The 22,191-nt window shown below is 41.1% G+C and overlaps 1 protein-coding gene and 1 long non-coding RNA gene across 2 annotated transcripts in view; one reads left to right on the top strand and one right to left on the bottom strand.

The window, feature by feature from the left end:
• PCDH15 (protocadherin related 15) overlaps positions 1-22,191 on the top strand; it is a 651,760-nt gene that overhangs the window by 136,159 nt on the left and 493,410 nt on the right. The window lies entirely within an intron of this gene.
• LOC135305848 (uncharacterized) lies at positions 5,684-7,625 on the bottom strand. Its single transcript, XR_010366825.1, has 3 exons — positions 7,205-7,625; positions 7,048-7,116; positions 5,684-6,065 (listed from the first exon to the last, which is right to left on the bottom strand). It is a non-coding gene; the product is annotated as an uncharacterized LOC135305848 (long non-coding RNA).

Here is a 22,191-nt window from a genome sequence, read left to right as displayed (position 1 = left end):
GTTTCCCTGTTTTTCCTCCTGTCTGGAACCAGTGGCCAAGGAGAGGTACAGGGACTGTCCCAAATACACAAAGCTTTGGGGAGAGAGCTCCTGCCATGGGAATCTTCAGTGCTTTGTTCTCCCAGGCTCTGTTCCATGAGGAAACAGGCCCAGAGTTTGCATTTTACTGCAAGAAGTGACCTTTTCTATGTACAATCAATTTATCTTACAACCAGGAACTTGAAGGATTACATTGATTTTTAGTGGAAGGTGTTGTATTAAGAATAGGGAAAATAGGGGCAGGGAAAAAATATTTTAAAAATGCCACTTATTTTTCTTGTGGAGACAGATCAGTCACTGCTGTGGATCCTGCATGTATTGAATGTGCTTTGTGTCTTTAGAGGCAGATTTGTTGGATTTTCATTTTTTCATGGGGACAAGAATCAAACCAAGATAATTTTCCATGGGAAAGAGTAAGAGCTGGGGTCAGAGAGGAGAGGAAGATGTGCCCAGGCCATTCCCTGTGGCACTGGGCCTTTGCAGAAGCCCTGGAACACCCTGAACAGCCTCTGAAAGCAAATGTGTCACCAGCAGAATCCCAAATGTGAGGTGGGCCCTGAAAATCTCCTTTAAAGCCTGGTTCTTTGCAAGCCCAGGCCAAGCCATGTGCTGCTGCCATGGAGTTAATATGGGAGTGTGATCCAATCTCCATGGCTTGAGGATTTCTTGTTGACTTTAGAGTTGATTTCCTTTTGCCAGTGGCCCTGTTAATACTCCCCTCAAAGTGCTGATTGCCAAGGTCATGATTTTTATCAGGAGTCCAGCAGTAATGGGAATTTCATAGCAATTTTAATCACTTTTTTGCCATGGAATGATTTTTTTCCCTTTGATTTCTTTATTGCTGTCATCAAGACAAGGTATATTCTGACATCCACTTTAGACCAAGTAAATGACATCGTTATAATCATCAAAAGTAGTAATGGGCACATAAATTTTTCAGTGAGCAGGCAGTGGAGATGAAATGATATCCTGCAACTGTGCCAGATTTCTCCTGGTATCCAAGGGTTTGGAATGGCACTCACAATCCAAACTTAGGATAGGTGGCATTCCCAAACATTCCTATATGTTCTCTAATATATAATAAAATTTTTTGTGTTGTATTGAGAATTTCTCCAAAGAGAAACTTCCTTCCAAAACTCAGTTTTTTCCTAGGGAATGCTGTATTTGTAGCCTTCAAATCCTTGGCTGTTTTCATGTCTTGACTTTAGATTTGGGAGGGGATTCTTATTTGCTCTTTTGTTGTTATTGTCATTATTTACCTGATTGGTTTCTTTCGAAAGTTTCACTACAAAAGCAAACAAGGCAATTTTTTCTTTCCATTTAACCAATGTGACCTGCAGGAGCAAGGTTGGGATAGACTAAATTTTCAAATTTGAAATTTATATCAAATAGATGCCTGGATAGGTGTGCTTAGATAATTAGTTTTGGTTGTACTGAATTATAATTAATGTAAAGTAAGACACAAACTTCACAGTCCAGCAAGAACATCACTTTTTTAAGCAAAAAAAGGAAAGTATTTTGTATGAATGCATTTGAGATCCTTTAGTTGGGGGTGTTGTTCTGGGGAGTAAACTGGCATGACTAAGGAAAAATAAGCAGCAGACTGGGATTTTCAGGGGGGAAGGAAACCATGAATTCTTTAAACAAAAGATATAGGAGCACCAGGGCATTATAAGATACTGGAAATCTGCTGGGTTATTGTACTTAAGAGCTGTATTACCTTGTAATGTGCAAGGTTAACATCATACACATGGGGTTTTCTTTTCACAAAAAACTCTTCAAAATACTCAGTTCGCTTCTTGACAGGCCATTTTTCAAGGGATATACCTGTTAGTGTTTATTCCTAGCAGCTTGTCCTCCGTGACATGATTATTATTTTAATGACAAGGCATTAATTGAGCAGCTCTCTAATAGCTGTGCCATGCTGGGTTTTTGCTTGCTCCAAACTGTGACTTCCTCTATAGCACATGGATCTTTGTACCTGAGTTGTCCTCTTGGTGACTTTGCTGGGGGTCACCCCCACTGTTTTCCTGCTGAGATTCCTGGAGTTAGAATATCCCAATTTGAATGGGAATCATCAAGTTCAATTCCTTTCTCCTCACAGGATGACCTAAACCTCAATGTTCTGTCTGAGAGTGTCATCCTGGAGCCCTGGCAGCCTTAAGGCTGTGCCCATTCCCTGGGGAGCCTGTTCAGTGCCCCATGACCTTTGGGGGAAGAAACTTTCCCTAAAATCCAGCCTAAATCCACCCAGGAAGGGAAGGCAGCTGGTCTTTTGTAAATTACTCAGCTTTGCCTCAGCAGAACAGAGAGGGAGAAGCTTCTCTCTAATGTAGCCCTTCAGTGATTCTGCAGCATAGGTTAAAATATTTTGGGGTATATTGAATTTGCAGGGAGGAAGGATGCATCTGACTCCATGTTCTCAGAAGGCTAATTTATTACTCTATAATAATATATTAATACTATACTAAACTATACTAAAGAATACAGAAAAGATACTTACGGAAGGCTAAAAAGCTAATAATGAAAGTCGTGACTCACTTCAGAGTCCAGCACAGCTTGACCCAAATTTGCCTTTGAGACAAAGCAACTCACAGCAGAATCCAATGAAACAATCTCCTGTTGGATAAACAATCTCCAGCCACATTCCAAAGCAGCAAAACACAGGAGAAGGAAGTCAGATAATTATTGTTTTCCTTTTTCTCTGAGGCTTCTCAGCTTCCCAGGAGAAAAATCCTGGGTGAAGGGATTTCTTCACAGAATGTGAATGCCACAGGGGTACAGTGTAGGGTTCTGTTGTAATTTTGGTCACTGAGAATTTCAGACTTTTTGTGCTGATAGGCACTGGCTCCTAAGAGAATACTGTATTTGACCTGGGGTCATGGAAGAGATTTATAAAATTGAATGATAGAACTGAGATTGTGGGAGTGGAGTTTAAATAGAAGTGTGTAATATCACATGGTGGAAAACTTAGAGTTTAAAGTTTTAGAATATAGTAATATATAAAAAGCAAAATGGAGGTTTTAGGGTGGAAGCTGGTCCTTCTTCTTCACCTTCTTCTCCATGGATTTGTAGGGTATTTTGTAATTGGATAAAAAAAAGTCTTCATTGCAGGTCATGAGTACTTATTGGGCTAAAAGTAAAAATAATTTAAGTGTCATTTCTTAAATAGACAATTAATCCTTAAAAGGCCTTGTAGAGAGAGATACAGCTCCATTTTTTAGTTTGGTAGAATAAAGTTAGATTTATGCAATAAAATAATATTGCAAAGATGCATTGGGCAGGCCAAAAATGTAGGTTGATAATCAGGTTTATTTTTCAGTTCTGAAGAATTAAATTTGAGTGGGGGGAATAATAGAAGGAGTTTATTCCCAGGAGAAAGTTCTTTAGTAACCACCTACCAGGGAAGCTGGAAGTCTCCTTGTCTTCCATGAGTAATGACCTGGAATGTATAGCTCTAATTCCCTCTTTAAAAAATGCATTGGGAACTTAACCAGTCCTCCTTGTGCCTGGTGGAGCATCTGCAATTCCATGAAATGCCTGTCAAAAGCACTGCTCTGCAATCCTGCCAGTTGCTGTTGCTTATGGAGCTTCAATTATTGAATGCCCAAAGTTTTTGTCCTTCCCTCAAGACCTCAGCTGCAAAATTGCTTTTATAGGGTTTAAATTTTGATTTATTTTAATTTTTTTTTTCAGTTTGGCAGAGCTTTTAGTGCTTGAATCAAAACAGCCATGAAATAAGTGGAGTGATGTGTCAGGGAGAATTCTTGTTAGCCAATGGAACATGAGCACCACACATTTTTTTGTCTGGAGCAGTGGAGCTGAGTACCTTCCAGAGGACTGAAACCCATTCCATTTCCCCTCCTTTCCAAGCATGAATCCTTTGTGAAGCACTGAAGAAGTGTCAAACTACATCCAAAGGGTTGGATGTAGAAGCATGTCTGGGGAGAAGCCAGGATAATTTTTCCTCTCCAAATCCCATTTCTGGTCCCTTGTGCTGTAACCTGCTGTCTAACCCCCCTCCTTCCCACAGGAAGGAATTGCTTCCCAAATCCCAGCCAGTGACCCTGGAGCTGCCACTGTGTGTCCCCAAGGCCATAATCATGTTGGGTGAACCAATTACAGCAAAGTGTGATAATCAAAAATCCAGTAGGACAATCCAGTTGCCTTTCCCCTAAATAAGACAGGTTTTACACCTCAGGGATTGTTTTAATTAATATTAATTGGTAGTTCTAATTTAACATTCAGACTGAGCACTTCTGACCAGGTAACTGCTGAGTGCTGCAAATTGGAGCCTCCCCAGTGCCATTTTTTATTACTGAGTTTTAAATAAATAAGTGGAGTATAGAAAGCAAGTTGGACATGAACTACTGTTGGAAGCAGATACATTTCAGAAGCTTAAACCTTTTCCAGTTTTCCCAGAGATCTTTGTGCCAAACATACTGGGAAAAGAATTCTTTTGTTTCTCATAGCATGAAAAAAAGTTCTACAGATTTTTAATTTTTATTTTAAATCATTTTATTTGGTTTTATTTTAAAATATCTGACAAGTTTTCAAAGAATTGTAGAATGGTTGGGGTTGGAAGGACCTTAAATCCCATCCAGTGCCATCCCTGCCATGTCAGGGACACCTTCCACTGTCCCAGGCTGCTCCCAGCCCTGTCCAGCCTGCCCTTGGGCACTGCCAGGGATCCAGGGGCAGCCCCAGCTGCTCTGGGCACCCTGTGCCAGGGCCTGCCCACCCTGCTAGGGAACAATTCCTAATTCCCAATATCCCATCCATCCCTGCCCTCTGGCAGTGGAACCCATTCCCTGTGTCCTGGCACTCCAGTTCCTGCTCCAGGGTCCCTCTCCAGCTCCCCTGTGTCCCTTCAGGCCCTGGAAGGAGCTGTGAAGTCTCCAAACACCCTTCTCTTCTCCAGACTAAGCATTCCCAGCTCTCCTAGCCTGGCTCCAGAGGGATTGCTCTCATTATTTTCTGGCCCATTTTGATCAGGTTGTGGATCATGCCTTTTTTTACTCTATGCTGCTAAAATACCACCTGTGGGTTAAATTCATTACTTGGGGGCTTTCCCTTACTGATTATCTATCTCTGTGTTAGTTTGTTTCTGAGGAACTGACAGATTTGGAGGTTTTTTGTTTGTTATTATCCTTATCAATACATATTCTCACTTTACAGCTCAATCTGAGCCTCTCAAGCTTTGGTCATGGTGAGCAATCTGTGCCCTCTCCCTTCTCAGGATCTTGCTGCCCTTTCTCCCCTCCTTCTGCCACCCTGCCCCTCTCCTGCCATGTGCATCATCATTCCAGAATGGTCCTCATATTTGGAGATTTCAGCTGAGCTTTTTGATTGCTTTCCTGAGCACCTGTGCACTTCTGGAGTGCTGGGGTTGGTGTTTTGGGTTTGGGGCTTTTTCACATGTCAGGCTTGTCACAGTCAGATTTTCATGAGGTTGGGAAACTTATCTCCCAAATTTCTGTTTTTCTTCAAGGTCTGTGCTTTGAGATTGGGGATAGAAGAACCTCTCAATGAAATAATGTCTCTTGCAATTCTGATTGTAAAATATGGGCCCTCACAATTGCTGGGCATTTGAAACAACACCAGGCAAGGAATTTTATCTGTTTGAGGTTTTATTAACCTATTTTTAGTGCCCAGGAACCATGAATGCTCTTTCTCCAGAGTATAATGGTAGGGGGAGAACAAAAATTATGCTTATACAAATCATTTTGTCTTTTGTCTGCAAAAGGGGTCAATCTCCATTCCCCAAATTGTTCCAGTTGCTTGAACATCTGCTGAAGTGGACGTTCAGGCCGTGGTGAGAGCTGCTGGGTGCTGCCTGGTTTTGAAGATTTGATCCCCAGCTGCCTATTGATTAATTCTAATAAATTCTCTTTGGGAAAAGAGGCCATTTCAGCTTAAATGCCCAGTGCCCAGCAGGAGCTTGGAGGTGATGGCAAGAGCTTTCCTCTTCCTGCCTGTGGTTTTCTGTTGTCCCCTGTGTTTCACGGCAGCAAAGACACATTGTTCTATAGAAACACAAAAATCAGCTTTGCAAATTGCTGAAACCTTTTTTATTTAAACAATTAAGCCACGTAGAGCATTCTCTCCAATGTCTCTCTGAATAGTGGTGACCCCCATTTAAATGGTTACCGAGTTCTTCTGAGTTGCATAACCTACATATTCGTGGTGAAACTGCTATAATTAACTCCATTTTTATTGGCTCTGTGGCTTTAGAGGGATTTATGCTGAATGTGGGGACACATAGCTCCAGGTTGGTGCCTTCCATTCAACTCCTGCAAATCTCAGCGTGGCTCAAAATTGGCCTCTCAGAGCCAAACTTTAAAGGCCATTGTGGAGGTGGGCTGAGGGATTAAATAAAGAGCAGCACAGAGCAGCACTGCCTCAGGTTTGGAGTGGTTTTACAAAGCAACAGGAGACGTAGAGGCTGTCAGAAATATGGAGTGTTGCTAATTTCCATTTCTTGTCATATCAGGAGGATTTCCATAATTTGCTAGGGAAAATATCTTTCAAAGTCATCCTTGGGGCTTTTTTATCACTATTTTACCTCCTAACCTAACAGATGTTTTCTAGCAGTTAACTTATTATGAGCATATGACAAGTTCTGTTAAGGTCTAGAGGGGGGAAAAAAAAAAATCTGTGCCTCAGTCTTGTGGTAAAATTTTTATGGTAATTGAGTGAGAAGAGAGGAAAGCTTTCTGAAATATGGAGAGTGGCTGTTTCCCTGATGGACATTGCACAAAGGGAGTTGTCTTAGAGTTGAGGAAGGAACTGGATTCCACAGTGGCCATACTTCCACAATATTTCCCAAATTCAGTTTTTGATGAGCAGCTCTCCCAAAAGAGAGAGCTGCTCACCAAAAGCAGTTGCAGTTTGGCCAAACAGTTGATAAATATACAATTATTTTATTTCTGTTGTTATTTTTGATGGTGAGATATAAAGTTCTGTGAAGCAAATTCTGAGGAACCAGAGCTCTTTATGCACTCTTACCTCTGAATTTGTCTTTCTCAGGTCAGGGCACTCCTAGGGTGCTGTTCAGTGTAGAAATTGAAACAAACTCTGCAAAACAAAATACGTAGCTGAGACCACAAAAAGTATTTCTCATTCCTCTCTGCACAAGATTAGATTGAAAAGAAAATATCCTTACCTTTATTTTCATTGTCATCATGAAACTGTAATTTCCATTTTCATGAAGAGGCTCATTCCTATTACAATGAAGCTGTCACTAAGTAGTAGCTGTTCTCCTGAGAGCTTTTCCTGTGAGTGTGGGCAAGGCTCTAATCCCACAGGACATTCCTGGCAGAGATTTTTGTTTGTACAGATATCTCCATGGAAGGGAGTTGTGCACATGAGAGAAGTAGGAGGTTGTATTGCACTTCAGGAATCCTGCAGACATTCCTGAATGTCCCCTGCATGTACAGGAGAGGCCTGGCTTAGAGCAAGGCAGCCCTGGAAGTGTGGGCTCAGCTCTAGAAAAGAGTTTGTCCATCCTCTGTGTGAAACATACAGAGTAGGAGTAAAAGGAGAGATGGGGAGGTATTCAAGGCAAATGAAAGAAGAAAAAAAAGGAGAAAACAATGTTTTTGAATGGCTCCCACACCCTCATTGAGAGTAGTCCCACCTACTGAAGTCAGATATGGAAATTATGGGGTTGTTTTGTTTGAATTTCTTCTGTTCTGAGTCAGTAATAGGTTGGTGTAAAGTAAAAATGTCTGTCAGCTTTTCCCTGGGTCACTAAACTGCATAATTCTGTAGTTTTCCATGCTGTCCAACAGAAATGGAACTGGAGAAAGTTCTTACCTCCTGTTTTCCCTCTTGACCTGAGGAAGGCGCACAGAGATGTGCATTTACTTTGGTAAATTCAGCATAACCACAGCTCTTTTTATCTGCATTCCTGATTTGCTTGCATGCCTGGTGAAGCATATTCTCAGCTACTATATTTTTTTGGATGAAAAAGTCAGTTGTAAGATGTTGGCAAGCTTGATATTACCAAAACTAGGGCTTGGCAGAACAGCTGGAGGGACAGTTGCAGATGGCCATGGGCATTGATCCTCTAGCCAGTGCCAGGGCAATTACTAGGGGTAATTCTGGATTTCTCCACTTGCGGAGAATTTCTTCACTTGTCCCTGCCTCTTGGCATTCCAAGGTGAAGCTGCTGGAGCAGCAGCTGCTTGTGCTGCTCTGTTGCTGGACAATACCCTCTTCTGATCCAGAGATGGGGCAACTTTGAGGTGTCTTAAAAGCTTTTATTCCAATTTCAGTCTCATGAGAAGGGTGAGACAATACAGATGTTATAACTCACGCCATCACAATCAGAAGCCAACTATTTCCTAATTCCAAGACACTAAGCTTTTTGCCACACCATGCTGTAGATGCCTTAAAGCCAATCATCTAAAACTACCCTCTGTGGGTCCTACTGCAATGCATCTTTCACAGTTCTATTTCTCCAAAGTATCTAGTCTTATTTGCAAGACCATCTTTTGAAACTTCTTGCTAGCTCTATTTCTCTCTCAGTCATGTCTGTCCTATTCCATGACATTTCTAAGTCAGCATTTCTTATCTCAAAGTCTGCATACAGATGCAGACTGTGTGGGCTTTCTGTCAGCCTCTGAGAACTCTCTACAAATCCATTTCCCACAAGTCCCCCTCTCTCCTGAAGTGAAAAAACTCTCTGACTGTTGAACTCAGTCCCACACTCTCTGACACTGCTGTCCTGTCTAATGTGGTCTGAGTCCCCAGCCCCCTGGGGACACTGCCACAGGTGACATCTCTCAGACATTCCTGTGCCCATGGAGAAGACAGCAGATAATAATTTCTTGGTTGCATCCCTAAAACTTTGCAGAGGAGGACTCTTGTGGCAGAGACCTTCGGGTTTCTTTTTCCGTAAAATACCTTTATCCCCCCACATCATTCCCACAGAACTACCAAGAAGTGTTTTCAATATCACAGGGTGCCCAGAGAGGCTGTGGCTGCCCCTGGATACCTGGAAGTGACCAAGGCCAGGTTGGATGGGGCTTGGAGCAACCTGGGATAGTGGAAGGTGTTCCTGCCCATGGAACTGAATGGATTCTAAAGTTCCTTCCCACCCAGACCACTCTGGAATTCCTAATGAACTGAGACTTGAACCAGTAGAAGTAAGGCAGAGGATGGGGGAAGTTTGGAGAGAGGGAGAGAAACTAATCCAAGAGGCTTCAGAGAACACTGGATCTCTAGAGTAAGGCTTGATTTAATGAACTGCAAGCAAAACTCTCTTGATTATATCATGTGTATCAATATCCTCTCCTTAGACCCTCCCCAAATCCCACCTTGTTCAGATGATTCTATGAAATATTGAAGCGTAGAGGAAGTTTTACCCTTTTTTTATGATAGAGATCAGAACCAGGGTAAAAACCTGCCAGGATAAATAACACAAGTATTGTTCTATTGATTGTGAGTGCCTTTGCTCCAGCCTGCTGTCCACTGTCCTTTAGCAATTTTCCAGGACAGAGAACTAATTCTGCTGAGATCCCCTCACCGAAATGACAATTCCACAGCTTCCTCTGGGGACAGCCAGGAGTGTGATCAGATTTGCAATCTGTAAAGTCTTATTGATTTGCTTTCTAAAAACTTCCTAAGAAATCCCACCTGGGTGTAGAATTCCTCTGAACTCCATCAGCCTCTCTAACAAGTTCTTCAAAAGAATTATTATCTTTTAAATAGGACTGCAGTAGTGTGTTCTTGAAAGAATATGAAATTAAATTACCTGAGCTGGAGTGCAGTTATTAGAGGAGGTTTAGGATGAGGCATAAAAATAGATTATCTGTCTATATTTAGGATATATACATGCATTAGATAATTAAAAATCATGTACATCTTCCTGGGTTGTTTGGGGGGCTTTGTTTAATGATTGGAAAGTCAATGGGATTTTTCGGGCTTTTATTCCCATATCAGTTAATACAGATACAGGTTGTATTGGAAAGCCATTTAACAACAAAGAAATGGGATATTGGTCCAAAAGTGCCATCATTTTTTTAGGTATTGAGTTCATATACACAAAATTTTATCTACTCCTGTGCCTTAATTCTGGCTGTAAGAGTTGCACCTTGCACTCCACAAGCCAAAAGGGGCCTGGCTTCCCTGCAGAGCACAGGAAAGTTTTTTGGTTTTTTTTACTCAGTCCGTCTTATTCTTTTTGTACACAGAACACCTCACCATATACATATACACATATATATATATATATATATAACCTGCACATGTGGTTACTTTAATCCTGATTCCATCCAGTAGGCACGAGGATGAAAATGGGATTTAAGGTTAGAATTAGGCTTTGCTCCTTCTCACTGAGTGCATGAAATACAGCTTTTCTAAGCCATGAGCACCATCTTTGCCCAACCCAGAGCACCAGCCCCTGGCTCAAAGGTTGCACTGGATGAGGTCTTTGCCAACCTTATTGGTTCTGGGGGTGTTTTCAGGGAGGTTTGGGTCTGTGGAGATGGGTTTAGTATTTTGATGTCAGAGTTCAAAGGGGAGTGCAGTCCTGGAGCTGTGTCCTTGTGCAGGGGTTGCCTGCACTGCCCAGGGGATAAACCCAGCCCTAAAAGTGGAGTGGGCTTTCACCAAAACCCTGCAAGAAGGCTTTGGGAGTTGCAAGAGAGAGTGAATATGAGACAGGCTTGGAATATTTTGCCTTGATGTGTGTTTGTTTAACTCTGAGGAAGAAGCCTAAATTTGTATGCAAGTCTTAAGTGGGAGGGACCTGGCAGCAAAGCTGAGCTCATCAAGTGTAAAATTCTGCTCTCAGCTCACTGAGAGAGATTTAGATGAGGAGCATTGATCAGGATGTGTCAGTGTATAACACAGGGGCAATCTGTGACTGTGAGAGGGGTGGGAGGGTAGCGGAGTCACAGGTTTGTTTCAGTGTCAGCCCTGTCCACCAGCATATGTCAAATAAATCTGGTTTTAAACAGAGAGAGGAAGCAAAATGCTCTCATAATTCAAGTTTCCATCAGTTATCTTCACTGGCTGATTCCTCAGCTGGTCCCATGGATATCCTTTGTGTCCTGGGGGATACCAAAAGGTGAGGCAGAAGAGCTCCTTAGAACTGAGGGAGAACAAATGTAGAGTTTGAAAAACACTCAGCTTTGAGTACTCTAGGGTGTGACATTTTGTAGGACTCTTTCCAGCATTAAAGAATTTCGTAATTAAAGAAAAATGTGTCAAAAAAACCCTTTTCTGCTTTTGAAGCGATGGGAAGATGTAATTCTAGAAATGCTGTGAGGAAAGTACATTTTCCTGCTTTGCTGAGATGTATCCCAGAAGGCCACAGGTGACTGAAATACAAGGATAGAGGATGCCTTTGCAGGAGAAATAAGTATCAGACAGAGGGCAGAGAGCAGGGGGTTATTTATTCTGCACAGAAGAGCCTGTGACACTCAGAAATGTAACAAACTCGGTATGAGCTGATGTGAGGAAGAAGCTCACGGGTGGAAGTGACACAAATGGGAGAGTTTTTGATCATTGCAACCCAGGGTTTGAGTCTTAGACAATGCCATTGCTGGAGTTAAAAGCTGAATTTCCTGCCTTCTTAGCAGCACAAGGGTAGGGAGTGTGGGAAAGCAGCAGATCCCCAAAGCATGGGGAAATTGGAGATTTGTCAGAAATGTGCTTTATTCTGGTGTCAAGCAGCAGCCACAGGTGGTGCCTCTTGTAGAAATGTGTGTGGCATTCGTGGTTTCTTACATGAGGAGAGCTCATAAATCCTCTCACCCTCCCTCAGAAGTTATCAATTGTGGCAAGTGTAATTATCACAGAATCTTTGTCCTTTCTAAGTTGGAGAGCTATGGCACAGTCAAGTTATCTTTTCTTGTCCTTTTTTATTTGTATTTAGATGTTTATTAGTTTTTATTTATATTACAGTTTTATAAACTCTGAGTTTTATAGTACTTTTTAAATGAGTTAAAAATGGAGTTGTATCTTTTTTTATGTAAGGTTTTTCAAGGATAAATTAATTAGGAAATTACACTTAAACTATTTTTATTTTTAACTTAATAACTAACTACTTGTGTTTCGTAATGTGAAACTGTTTAATGACATAATATTACTTAAAATTGCGAAGAAGGATTAGTTTATATTTTTTTATATGAATACTATTATATTTTAAAACTTCACATTTTTTACTATGTGATATGTACTTTTATTTAAACTACATACTTATTATTTTAGTTCTGTTATTGGATTGCATAATATTACTTAAACTTATGAAGAAGAAGGTGAAGAAGAAGGATTAGTTCCTGGCTTAAAATTTTTCATTTGTTATATTATTATATTTTAAAACTTTAAACTTTAATTTTTTTACTGTATGATATTATATCATTTTATTTAAACTACATACTTATAATTTTAGTTCTATTATTTAATTTTAGAAGTTTTTTCTATTGTCATAGGTTAAATGTAGCATTTTTGGGGGGTTAGTGTCTGATAGTACAGAAATTTTAAAGTTCTCAGTAACTAGGTTCAAGAACAGAAAATGTTCTTGGAAGAAAGGGGAAAATACCCAGATTTGGGGCTTTATGGCTTTGCAGTGACTGCTCTGAGGGATGCATCGAGCCTTCAGAGGAATATTTCTGTGCCTCCTTTCCCTGGGATTGCTCAGCCAAATGGTATTTCCAAGCTTAAGATGGAATTTGAGTGCCAAGGTGAATACGTTGCTTTAGTAGCAAGTACAGAGTAGCTGAAAAAGGATGAGAAGTATGAAGTTTAAAGGCACCCAAAAATTAGAGAGATTCTGGTGTTATCAGTGGTGTTGCTCAATATTTGTTTGAGGTAATGTTGCATTTTTCACTCCTTTTGCTCCTTTCTGCCTAACCTTAGAGCTTCCTTCCTTCCAGGGCACTGTGCAGGTGCTAGATGTTCACAATAAAGGAGATTGTGGCTTTCAGTTCTCCCTTTTTTCCTTTTCTGTCTAAATACTTTTTGGATTTAATCTAAATTTTTATGGGAGTCGTAAATTCAGTGCTGTTTAACAAAGGTTAAATGGATGTACCAGAGATTCTGATGGTGCCACAGCTGAAGGAACATTTGAGCAGTTTGAGCATTACTTGTATCCACTATTAAATTTAGGACTTTCCTGAACTGAGCAAGGTTTTTTCATTCATCTTGCGCTGTGCTTGAAAGCTTGTGCTGAACAGCAGCCCCCAGCTATGTTATTTCATTTAAAGGCTGCTCACAAACAGCAGTTCCTGTTAGACTTCTGTATTTCTTGACTATTGAACAACAGCTGGTCCTCTCTGTATGTCCAGGGGTGTGAAGCAAACGTGTGAAAAGCATTAAAATCCCCTTTTAACACTAACAAATTCCTGATGCTGCACTTTTTCATCAGTGACTGCATCTTCTCTTGCCTCCCTTCAGACTTGCACTCGGCTGTGGGTGTTTCACACACTGAAATCTCTGCTCTGCATCCTGTACTCCACCTCTGCATTTTCCCCCTGGCTTTACAGGGCTAAGAACAGAATTTCTTGGTCACACTTAAAAAGTTTAAAAGTTTAGAAAGAATTTATTGGTCAAACTTCATTGGTTACACTTAAAAAGTTTTATTGAATGCGCTTTGCTAAGCTACACCTGGGCAGACTCAAAGGGTGTGTCTAGGTTTTACCACAGTTGGCCCTGCTTTAAGTATTTGTTTACCTATAAATACATAATTCAGTATTCCTTCAATATTTTATGAAATTAGCTCAGATTCAAATGAAAAAGAACATTTAAGTTTCATTAAAACACAGTTTAGCTCACACCATGACATGAGATGGGTATTTTTGAAAGAAGCAAATACAATTTTGATACAATAAATAAGAGTAAATCCCTGGTTTCTCACAGAACTGCTTTATTGCAGCGCATGGTTAAAAATGAAATGAAATTATACACAGGATATAAAAAACCTCCTGAAGATTCTCTAAAACCAAAAATGTTGGTATGTAAATAGAGGTTTGATAGATAATGCCCAGGTGTTCTCATCTGTGTCACTTATACCTTGCTGCAGCGAAACGTGGCCAAAAAATTCACTTATGAGCTTTCTTTGCATATTTTTTTTACCACAAAGAGCTACAAATAATGGTGTCTGTGGCCATGTAGATATGTCGTGTCTTTAATACATTCATTTTTTACAGTTGAAGATGGCTTTTAAAAACGCTGATCTCAGTTCTTCCAAATGCAATAGGCAAACTTGGCAACTCTGTGCTCATTTTGTTGTTCCTAAATCTAAGAGCAGCAAACATGATATGAAAAAGGATTTCAAATCTTAAATATCAGCCATGCCAAACTCCCAAGGTTTTTTGCCTATGGCTGGAAATCAGAGAATTTAAAATAGAATAGTTCATTAGGTGCTGTGATAAAACATGTGGTTTGTGCTTGATGTAAGAATTTGAGGATGTTTTCTTCCTTAAGAGATGAATCATATGGAAGTTCTTAATTATGAAATCTGTACTTTTAACTGTGCTGTAATGTTGTGACAATAAGGACGTGGCTGTCACTTTGCCTCAAAGCCCCGGCTCCACTCCGTGACGTTGGGATTTATCTTCGTTTGCTAGGATAATAAAGTGCTATGATCTGCTCACACTGGTAAACAAGATCCAATTTCATTGCTGCTGACAAAGCCATGTGTCTTCAGTGCAAGGGAAAATTGGCCACAGGCACTGCACAAGCCACTATTGCATATTCTTCTCTCCTGGTGTGTAAATACTGTCAGCATTGCTTCAATCATCATTTGGGGCTTTCATTTGCTCTTCCTGTACTACAAACATTCCTCAGCTCCTGTTGTTAAGGCTGGAAGTTGCAGGGACACTGCAGAGAGCAGTTTTAAGGAAGACCTTCAGAGCACAGGATTTGGGATCTTTCCAGTTGTTAGGATGAGTGCTGGAGTGGTAACAGACTCAGGGTGGAGTGAGGATGGCTGGGAGGGGACCTGGGGAGGGCTCTGCTCCTGCTCCTGCCTGAGGTGATGCCTTGAGAAGGCTGACCTAGAACAGAGGCCAGACAGAGTTAGAGAATAAAGTAGGGATTTATTAAAAGGCCTCCATGGATCCACCTTGGGCAGCACCCAAGATGAACCAAAATGGACACCTGGTCATAGGGTCTGTCACTTTAATAAGTTCTGCTCCATTTGAATATTGGAGTTAAATATCCAATTCCAGCTCCAGCCCATGCAGTCCCATCCTGCTTGTTTTTCTCTCTTCAGCCCACATTGTTTGTGCTCTTGGTCCTGAAATTTTGATCATTTGTCCTTGGTCCCCAGCTAGAGCAGGAATTGTTTTGTCTCCCTGCTCTGTGCAGAGAGCTCACCATCCCTTGATGTGAAGATCAGACCCACACATTAAAGCAGCACAGAATGTGACAAATATAAAAGCTAAAACCTGAGGCATCAGAGGCAGGGCCAGCTCTGGGGACAGACCAGTCTCTCCAGGGCTCTGCCTGGGAAAAGCTGAGTGGGGAGACTGCAGGGCCTCCCCTCGAGGGGATCCTTTCCCAGCAATGCTGCTTGGATTCCTGACTGGAGGGAACTCTGTCTTTCCAGTGACATTAAAAACAAAGTCTGACTCCAGCCACAGACTATTCCTGGGGCTCAGAGAGTGGAGAAGTGACATTCACTTTTTAAAAAATATTCTTCAAAAGCCAGCACTGAGTCTTTTGTTTCCCAGGATATTTCAGATCAGGAAATAGTTATTTGCATTGAGGGTGTATAAATATTTCTGGATGTGTCACATTTATTTCAGTGCAAACCTTTGGAAGTGTTCAGTGTTAGGAAGGTTGGGACAGTATTTCAAGGCAAGGGTTACTCAGTGGGGAATAGGAAGGAGGTGAGAACCCTGGGCAAGTGCCTTTAATGACATGCACATCATCTCTGTGCTTGCTGCAGGAGGAATTTCTATATTAAGCCTCAGTGCATGTGTGAGGTTGTTTTAATGCTGCTTTCCTAAAAGACTTGTTTGCCATTTGAGCTGCACAATGATCTGGGTAACTTGGAAACATCTCAGAGCTGTAAAACATCCTTAGGAAAGTAGGGGCATAAAGGAAACGGAAAAACCTGCACCTCTTTTCCCTTTCAAACCTTCCAGCCCATTCTTAGTTCGATGGTGACTTCTGAGGGACTGAGAGCAGCCCTTCAGCAACTGAGCTTCAGCTCAGGTCATTCCCTTCCCACCTGGTTTTCTGCATCCCAAGGAACTGCAGGACAAGAACTGAAAGGGATTGAAGGGAAAAGGTTTCAAAACAACAGAGCAACCATCATGTCAGAATAATCCATAAAAAGGTGGTGTTGTCTATTTATTATTCAGTCCCTTGGTCCAATAGGTGTTTAGAAAGACTTGGTTAAAGGAAGAATCCTGCATGAGCTGATTTTGTTGAATTATTTCAACTCTGTTTCTACCCCTGACCAGCCCCCAAATCTGTTGTGGATTTTCTTTTGTAATTACTTGTACTGAGGCAGGAAAAATCTGGGTGATGGTGTATTTATATTCCCTAGGAGTATAAGTAACCCTGGAGGGGTAGAAATGGGAAATGGTGTGGCAGATGAAGCTTTTAGGGTTTTATTACCAGCTTTTTGCTTGAGTCTGTGCCAGGTGAAGTTCAGGACTGTGCCTGCATCCAGCCTTAAAGATGGACTAAGTATAAAGCACCTTCTAGTTATTCCCCTCAGAGCTGCTGCAGTAAGCAGGACAAAAGTTGACACTCTTTGCTTTGAGAAATCTAAGATATTGCCCCATTCTGGAAAAGCAGAATATGGGCTGCAGTGGGAGAAGGCAACGTTTGGAGAAATTAATTTAAAATGAGAGTATTTAGCAGGCATCCAACTGTCTATCCTAAAAATAGTACTGATAAAACAGTAACTGCTGTGAGATGCATTGGAAATACAATTACTGGTATAAATATCCTGTCAAGGCTCGATGCTGGAGAAGGAGGAGTATTTTATCAGGGCAATTATAAATAACACATAAAGATCTTCTGCACACTGTGCATGATTATAAGTTTAATAGATCTAGTGACAACACATCCCTGTGGAATCAGAAGCTGAGACAACAGAATCCAACATGAAATAACTGCAGAGTAGCCTGAAAATAACTCTGCTTCTCTTTTTGTTTGCTAATTGCTTCACTTAGGAAACAAATACCATGAATCAGAGCAGGATTTATGGCATCCAGAACCCCCCAGTGCCAACCTGTGCATTTCCTGTCCCAGTGGATTTCAGAGCAAATCTGTCTGAGTTTGTGCTGGGCACAGAATTGAATCTGCCACAATTGATGTGTCAAATGAGATGAGTGTCTTTGAGCACTGCACTGATTTGTTCTGCTCCATGTCATGCTCAGGAGGAGCCTGGCCTCACTTCTTGAATCATTTCTGAGTAAGAACATCAAAACCAAACTGGTAGGAAATGTTGTAGTGTCCATTAAAATGTGCTGCTCTCAGGTCCTCTTCCCTACTCGTGTGTTTTGGCAGAGGCTTAATGGGCTGGCCACTGGGAGAACTGATTTTTTGGCAGAACTGTGCTAGCACATGGAGAATTGATTTTTGGGGACATGAGGAAACTCAGCCACCCCTGGGTTATTTTAGGGCAGTTTTGTGTTGATTATTTATCTCTTTTTTTTCTGCCTTGGTCAGGGTTGGGATTGAAGCACTTGATATGGTATTTTGCGTTCAGACTCAGATGTTTATTATTTCTTATCTATGTCACAGTCTCAGAAAATCTGAGTTCTACAGCATTTCACTAACAAGCTACAAGATTGCCCCGTATCTGTCTCTACAAGGCCTTTTAAGGATAAACTGTCCAATTAAGAAACGACACCTCAATTAGTTTTACTTTTAACTAATCACTCAAAGTCTGCAATGTGGACTTTTCTGTCCAATTACAAAATACCACCCAAACCCATGAAGAAAGTAAAGAATAAAGACCAGCCCCTGCCCTAAAACCTCCATCTTGTTTGTATCTATTACTATACTCTAAACCCTTAAACTATAAGTTTCCCACCATGTGATATTACACACTTTTGTTCAAACTCCACACCCACAATCCCAGTGCTATCATTCCATTTTGGAAGCCTTCTCCACGGCCTCAGGTCAAATGCAGTGTTCTCTTGGGGGTCAGTGCCTGACAGCACAGAAAGTCTGAAATTCTCAGCATCCAGGGTTCCAACAGTTTTGTAGCTGAGCTCTCTGCAAAGGTGAAAACATGCAGCCCAAGGAACCACAGCACAAACAAGGATATATTGCAAGTGAAACCTTGGGATGTGAGCAAGTGAACCAAAAGCATCTGTGATTCCTGATTTCTGGGTCTGAACTGCAGGGTCAGAGCCAAGGAGGAGTCGAGCACTGTTAATTGTCACCAGAGCTCACACTGAGCACATGGCAGCAGAAATAATTGCTGGAGTACCTGCAAATGATAACCTTTAATTCACTGTTTTTCAGGTGCTCTTCTGAGGTAGATAATTTCCTTATTTTTGTGAGTTGGGTGCTCAGGTCATCAAATCAGAAAGGGTTTTTGAATAGACCATCTCTGAAGGAATTGGAGCTCTGTTTCAGAGCAGTGCTTCTCTCTGGCTGTGTGTCAGCAGAGCCCAAGTAGGTTACTGTGCAAGAGAGCTCTTGCACAGCTGGGACATTTAGGAACAGGTTTTATCACATGATTTATTTGTAGGTGAGAGTTGCTGACATCTGCCACGCCTCTGGAGTGGTTCTTTCTTGTTTCTTTGCAGAGTTGAGGATTTTTTTTAAAACCCCCTATTTTTCCCCAGTTTTACTTTGTTTACAATACATACATAGCTTCATTTGCTCATAAGTTCCTTACTTCTAAACACTGATTTAAACACAACAGAGAAAGAGAGTTACACAAGGGAATTTCCTGTAAGTTTGGAATGAAGGAGGGGAAGAAACTTTTCTCTCCACCATGGGCTGGGAAAACAGAGCTTAAATTCACTTTAAGAGGGACTGGGATGGCTCTAGGGGAGGATAAAGGGGGTTGGGGGGGATTTGAGGGGGGTTCAGGAGATGATTTGGAGGCAGGAGAGAGGTCTGCTTTGGGGTGAGCTGGGGGGCTCTGGGGCATATTTTGTTCATTTATGGGTCATTCAGGGGTTAATTGTGGAGCTGAGGGGTCATTTGGGGGTCATTTGGCTAATTACAACAATCAGACAACCCCCAAGTTGATGGCTGGAGTGATCTGCACTCAGGAATATGATATCATATCATATCCTTGGGAGGCTCTGCATGGCAGAAGTTGGAATTTGGTGTGCTTGGGTTGTCACTGGGTTTTTTTAGCAGTAATTTTATCAATGCTGATTTAAAGGTGTTTGGAAAATTCTGGGGTTCTGCTGCAAAGTTGGCATGGAGTTATTAAATGGAGTCACCCATGATGTTTGTGACTATTTTAGTCTGTAGCATCAAGGAAATGTATTTTAACTTTTTTCACTTTTTGGAGGCTTAAAGTAAAATAAAGGATAAACTTCAATAGTAAAATTTACTTTTTTCTGCGATTGCAATGATTTGTTTTCTTGACTTGATGACACTTTGGTTTCCTGAAGAAAGTCCTGGTTCCTTGGTTCAGATCAATTCTGGCTAAAATTAATTGCAGCTGTGCAGCAGCTGTGGCTCAGAATAAAGGCGTTGCGTCTTCCCTTTGCTGTTCTTCTTCTGGAAGTTATAGGGAAACTGCAAAGCTCTGTATGGGATAAAAAGCATGGGCAAGGATTTCTGTATCCAGTATATCCATTTTCTGTACCCAGATTTCAGCAGCTTTAAAGAATGGCTCTCTGATATTAGGGAAACATCCATGGCAGCGTGGTGGCTTGTGACTCTCAGGAATAGTTGGGAATTTCCTTGGGCTGTCAGGTAATATTGGTACAAAGAACAATCTCCCTTCTTTTGCACTTTTGAATTAAGATTCCAGTTTTTCTTTCAGACTGCTAATTTGCCTCTTTTTCTTTTTTTCTTTTTTTTCTTTTTTAAATACCTCACATTATTTTGGGCTTCTGCTCTTCTGTTCATCCTCTAGAAAAGTTTTGACTGGTGTTGTTTACATCCATAAGTAATGTTTTTGGGAAAAATGGGTTTCCATGACTATGGGGAAAGAAAAGTTTTCATTTTAATCCCTTAGCCAATTAGCAGAACTCTTTAAACACAGAACAAAACAGAAACTTGCTACATAAAGGCTGTCCCTGCTGTTGAATTTCAAGGAGATGGATAGAATGTCATTTACTATTGACAGGCAGTAAGATCAATTCATGATTTTATTACCTTGACTTGATCCTTTGGTGATCCTTCATGGGCCATCCTGTAGTTAGCTGAAAGTGAAAGGTCTTTGTAAAATGAATGGATATAAGGAATTGTGTGGCAGCAGGGTAGGTCGTTCCTGTGGCATTTTTGGACATGGGTCTCCAAGGCCTGAAGGACTCAGGCTCTTTCTGAGCTGTGGTCTGCAGTGACAGTGATGAGAAGAGTGATTTTAAGCAGAATTGTCTCATTAAAGGAGCATGCAGTGATAATTCATTCTCGACGAGCAGCCTCGACCTTCACATTGTCTCCTGCTAATTTCTTTTGTGTGTTGGACCTGAGAAGTGTTCTTTGCAGGAGTCCTGGATGGCTTTGGCAGGATGGATGAGGGTGGGGATTTTGTATTTTTTTTGGCCACTCCTCTCCACCCCTCTAGCACACACTGGCTGTAGGAAATGGAAAGATAGAAACATCCATAGACACTGAAGGGTTTGATTTGCAGCCTTGGAAGAAGTTTGGATTGATGTAAAAATAAAAGTACACAGACATTAAGCAGAAAAATTATAAACTTATATTTCTATAGTTGTAGGTAAGAATATGCCCTAAGTAAGTGGGAACCTGTGTTGGGTAAGATGGTGAGGGATTTTATAGTGTAGTAACTTAATTGTATGGAGTGAGCTAAAAGTTGAGAAGTTACAACAGAAATGTATGTGTGTACATGTAATAGTGACACATTGGATAAAAGTGTCCACACTGCAGCAGAATTAAGTAAAGGTGATAGGTTAGAAAAATGAAATAAACTTTGTGGCAACTTTCTATTGGATTAGAATGCTATATATTGCCTTGTAACAAAGAAACTTGTGATTACATTGAGCTATGACCAACTTTTAAATCTCACAGCCTTTGAGGATGATGTTTATCTGAGCAATTAATCAGTTTTAGCCCAACTGTGATCCCATCCCTTCAATTAAAGCATTGATAATAATTGGTATCTCCAAGATAATAAATGTCATTCAATGTGAGCCTGCCTGTCACGGTCAAATTTTCTGGAAAAATCCCTTTGCCCAGGATTTTTCTCCTGGGAAGCTGAGAAGCTTCAGAAAAAAAGGGAAACAATAATTATCTGGCTTGCTTCTCCTGTGTTTTGCTCCTTTGGAATGTGGTTGGAGATTGTTTATCCACAGGTGATTGTGTCATTGGATTCTGGTGTGAGTTGTTTTGACTCAATGGCCAACTGGGGCCAAGCTGTGTTGAACTCTGAAGAGAGTCACGAGTTTTCATTATTATCTTTTTAGCATTCTGTAAGTATCCTTTCTGCATTCTTTAGTACAGTTTAGTATAGTATTCTTTTATATAATATAGTATCATGAAATAGTGAATTAGCCTTCTGAGAACATGGAGTCAGATGCATCATTCCTCCCTGCCATGGGGCCCCCCAAAAATACAATACCTGCCCCTCTGGCTGTGCTGCCTGGCCTGGTTTGCTGTGACACAAAAGGATCAGCACTTGAGCAGCAAAGCCTCAAGGCCACGTCCATGAGCATCCCAGTCCCTTTCATGCTTAATCCCTTCAGACTTAGCCTCCCAGATAAGCTGTAAAATGTCCCTTGCTTTCCCTTTCCACTGTGGCACGAGGTATAAATAGATGACTGTGAGGCTGGCAGAACAGGAGGTCCATGACTTTTAGTTCTATAGACAAACAGTATTTGTCTGGGAATATTGTTAACTGTAAAATGAGGCCAATATGAAAGAAAATGAAGCTGCACTCTAACACAAGAGCCTGTAAGGCAGTGCAATCCTTAATTTGGATTCTGTTGTCCCCAGGTGAATCAAGTCCTACCAATGCAAACTTGGTGACATTTCAGTAAATGAATTGTTTACCTGTTGATTGATTTTTATAGTCTT

Source organism: Passer domesticus, chromosome 8 (genome assembly GCF_036417665.1).
Source record: "Passer domesticus isolate bPasDom1 chromosome 8, bPasDom1.hap1, whole genome shotgun sequence".
Lineage (NCBI taxonomy): Eukaryota > Metazoa > Chordata > Aves > Passeriformes > Passeridae > Passer > Passer domesticus.
The sequence above is the reverse complement of the archived record's forward strand: the minus strand, read 5'-3'. Positions and strand labels throughout refer to the sequence as shown.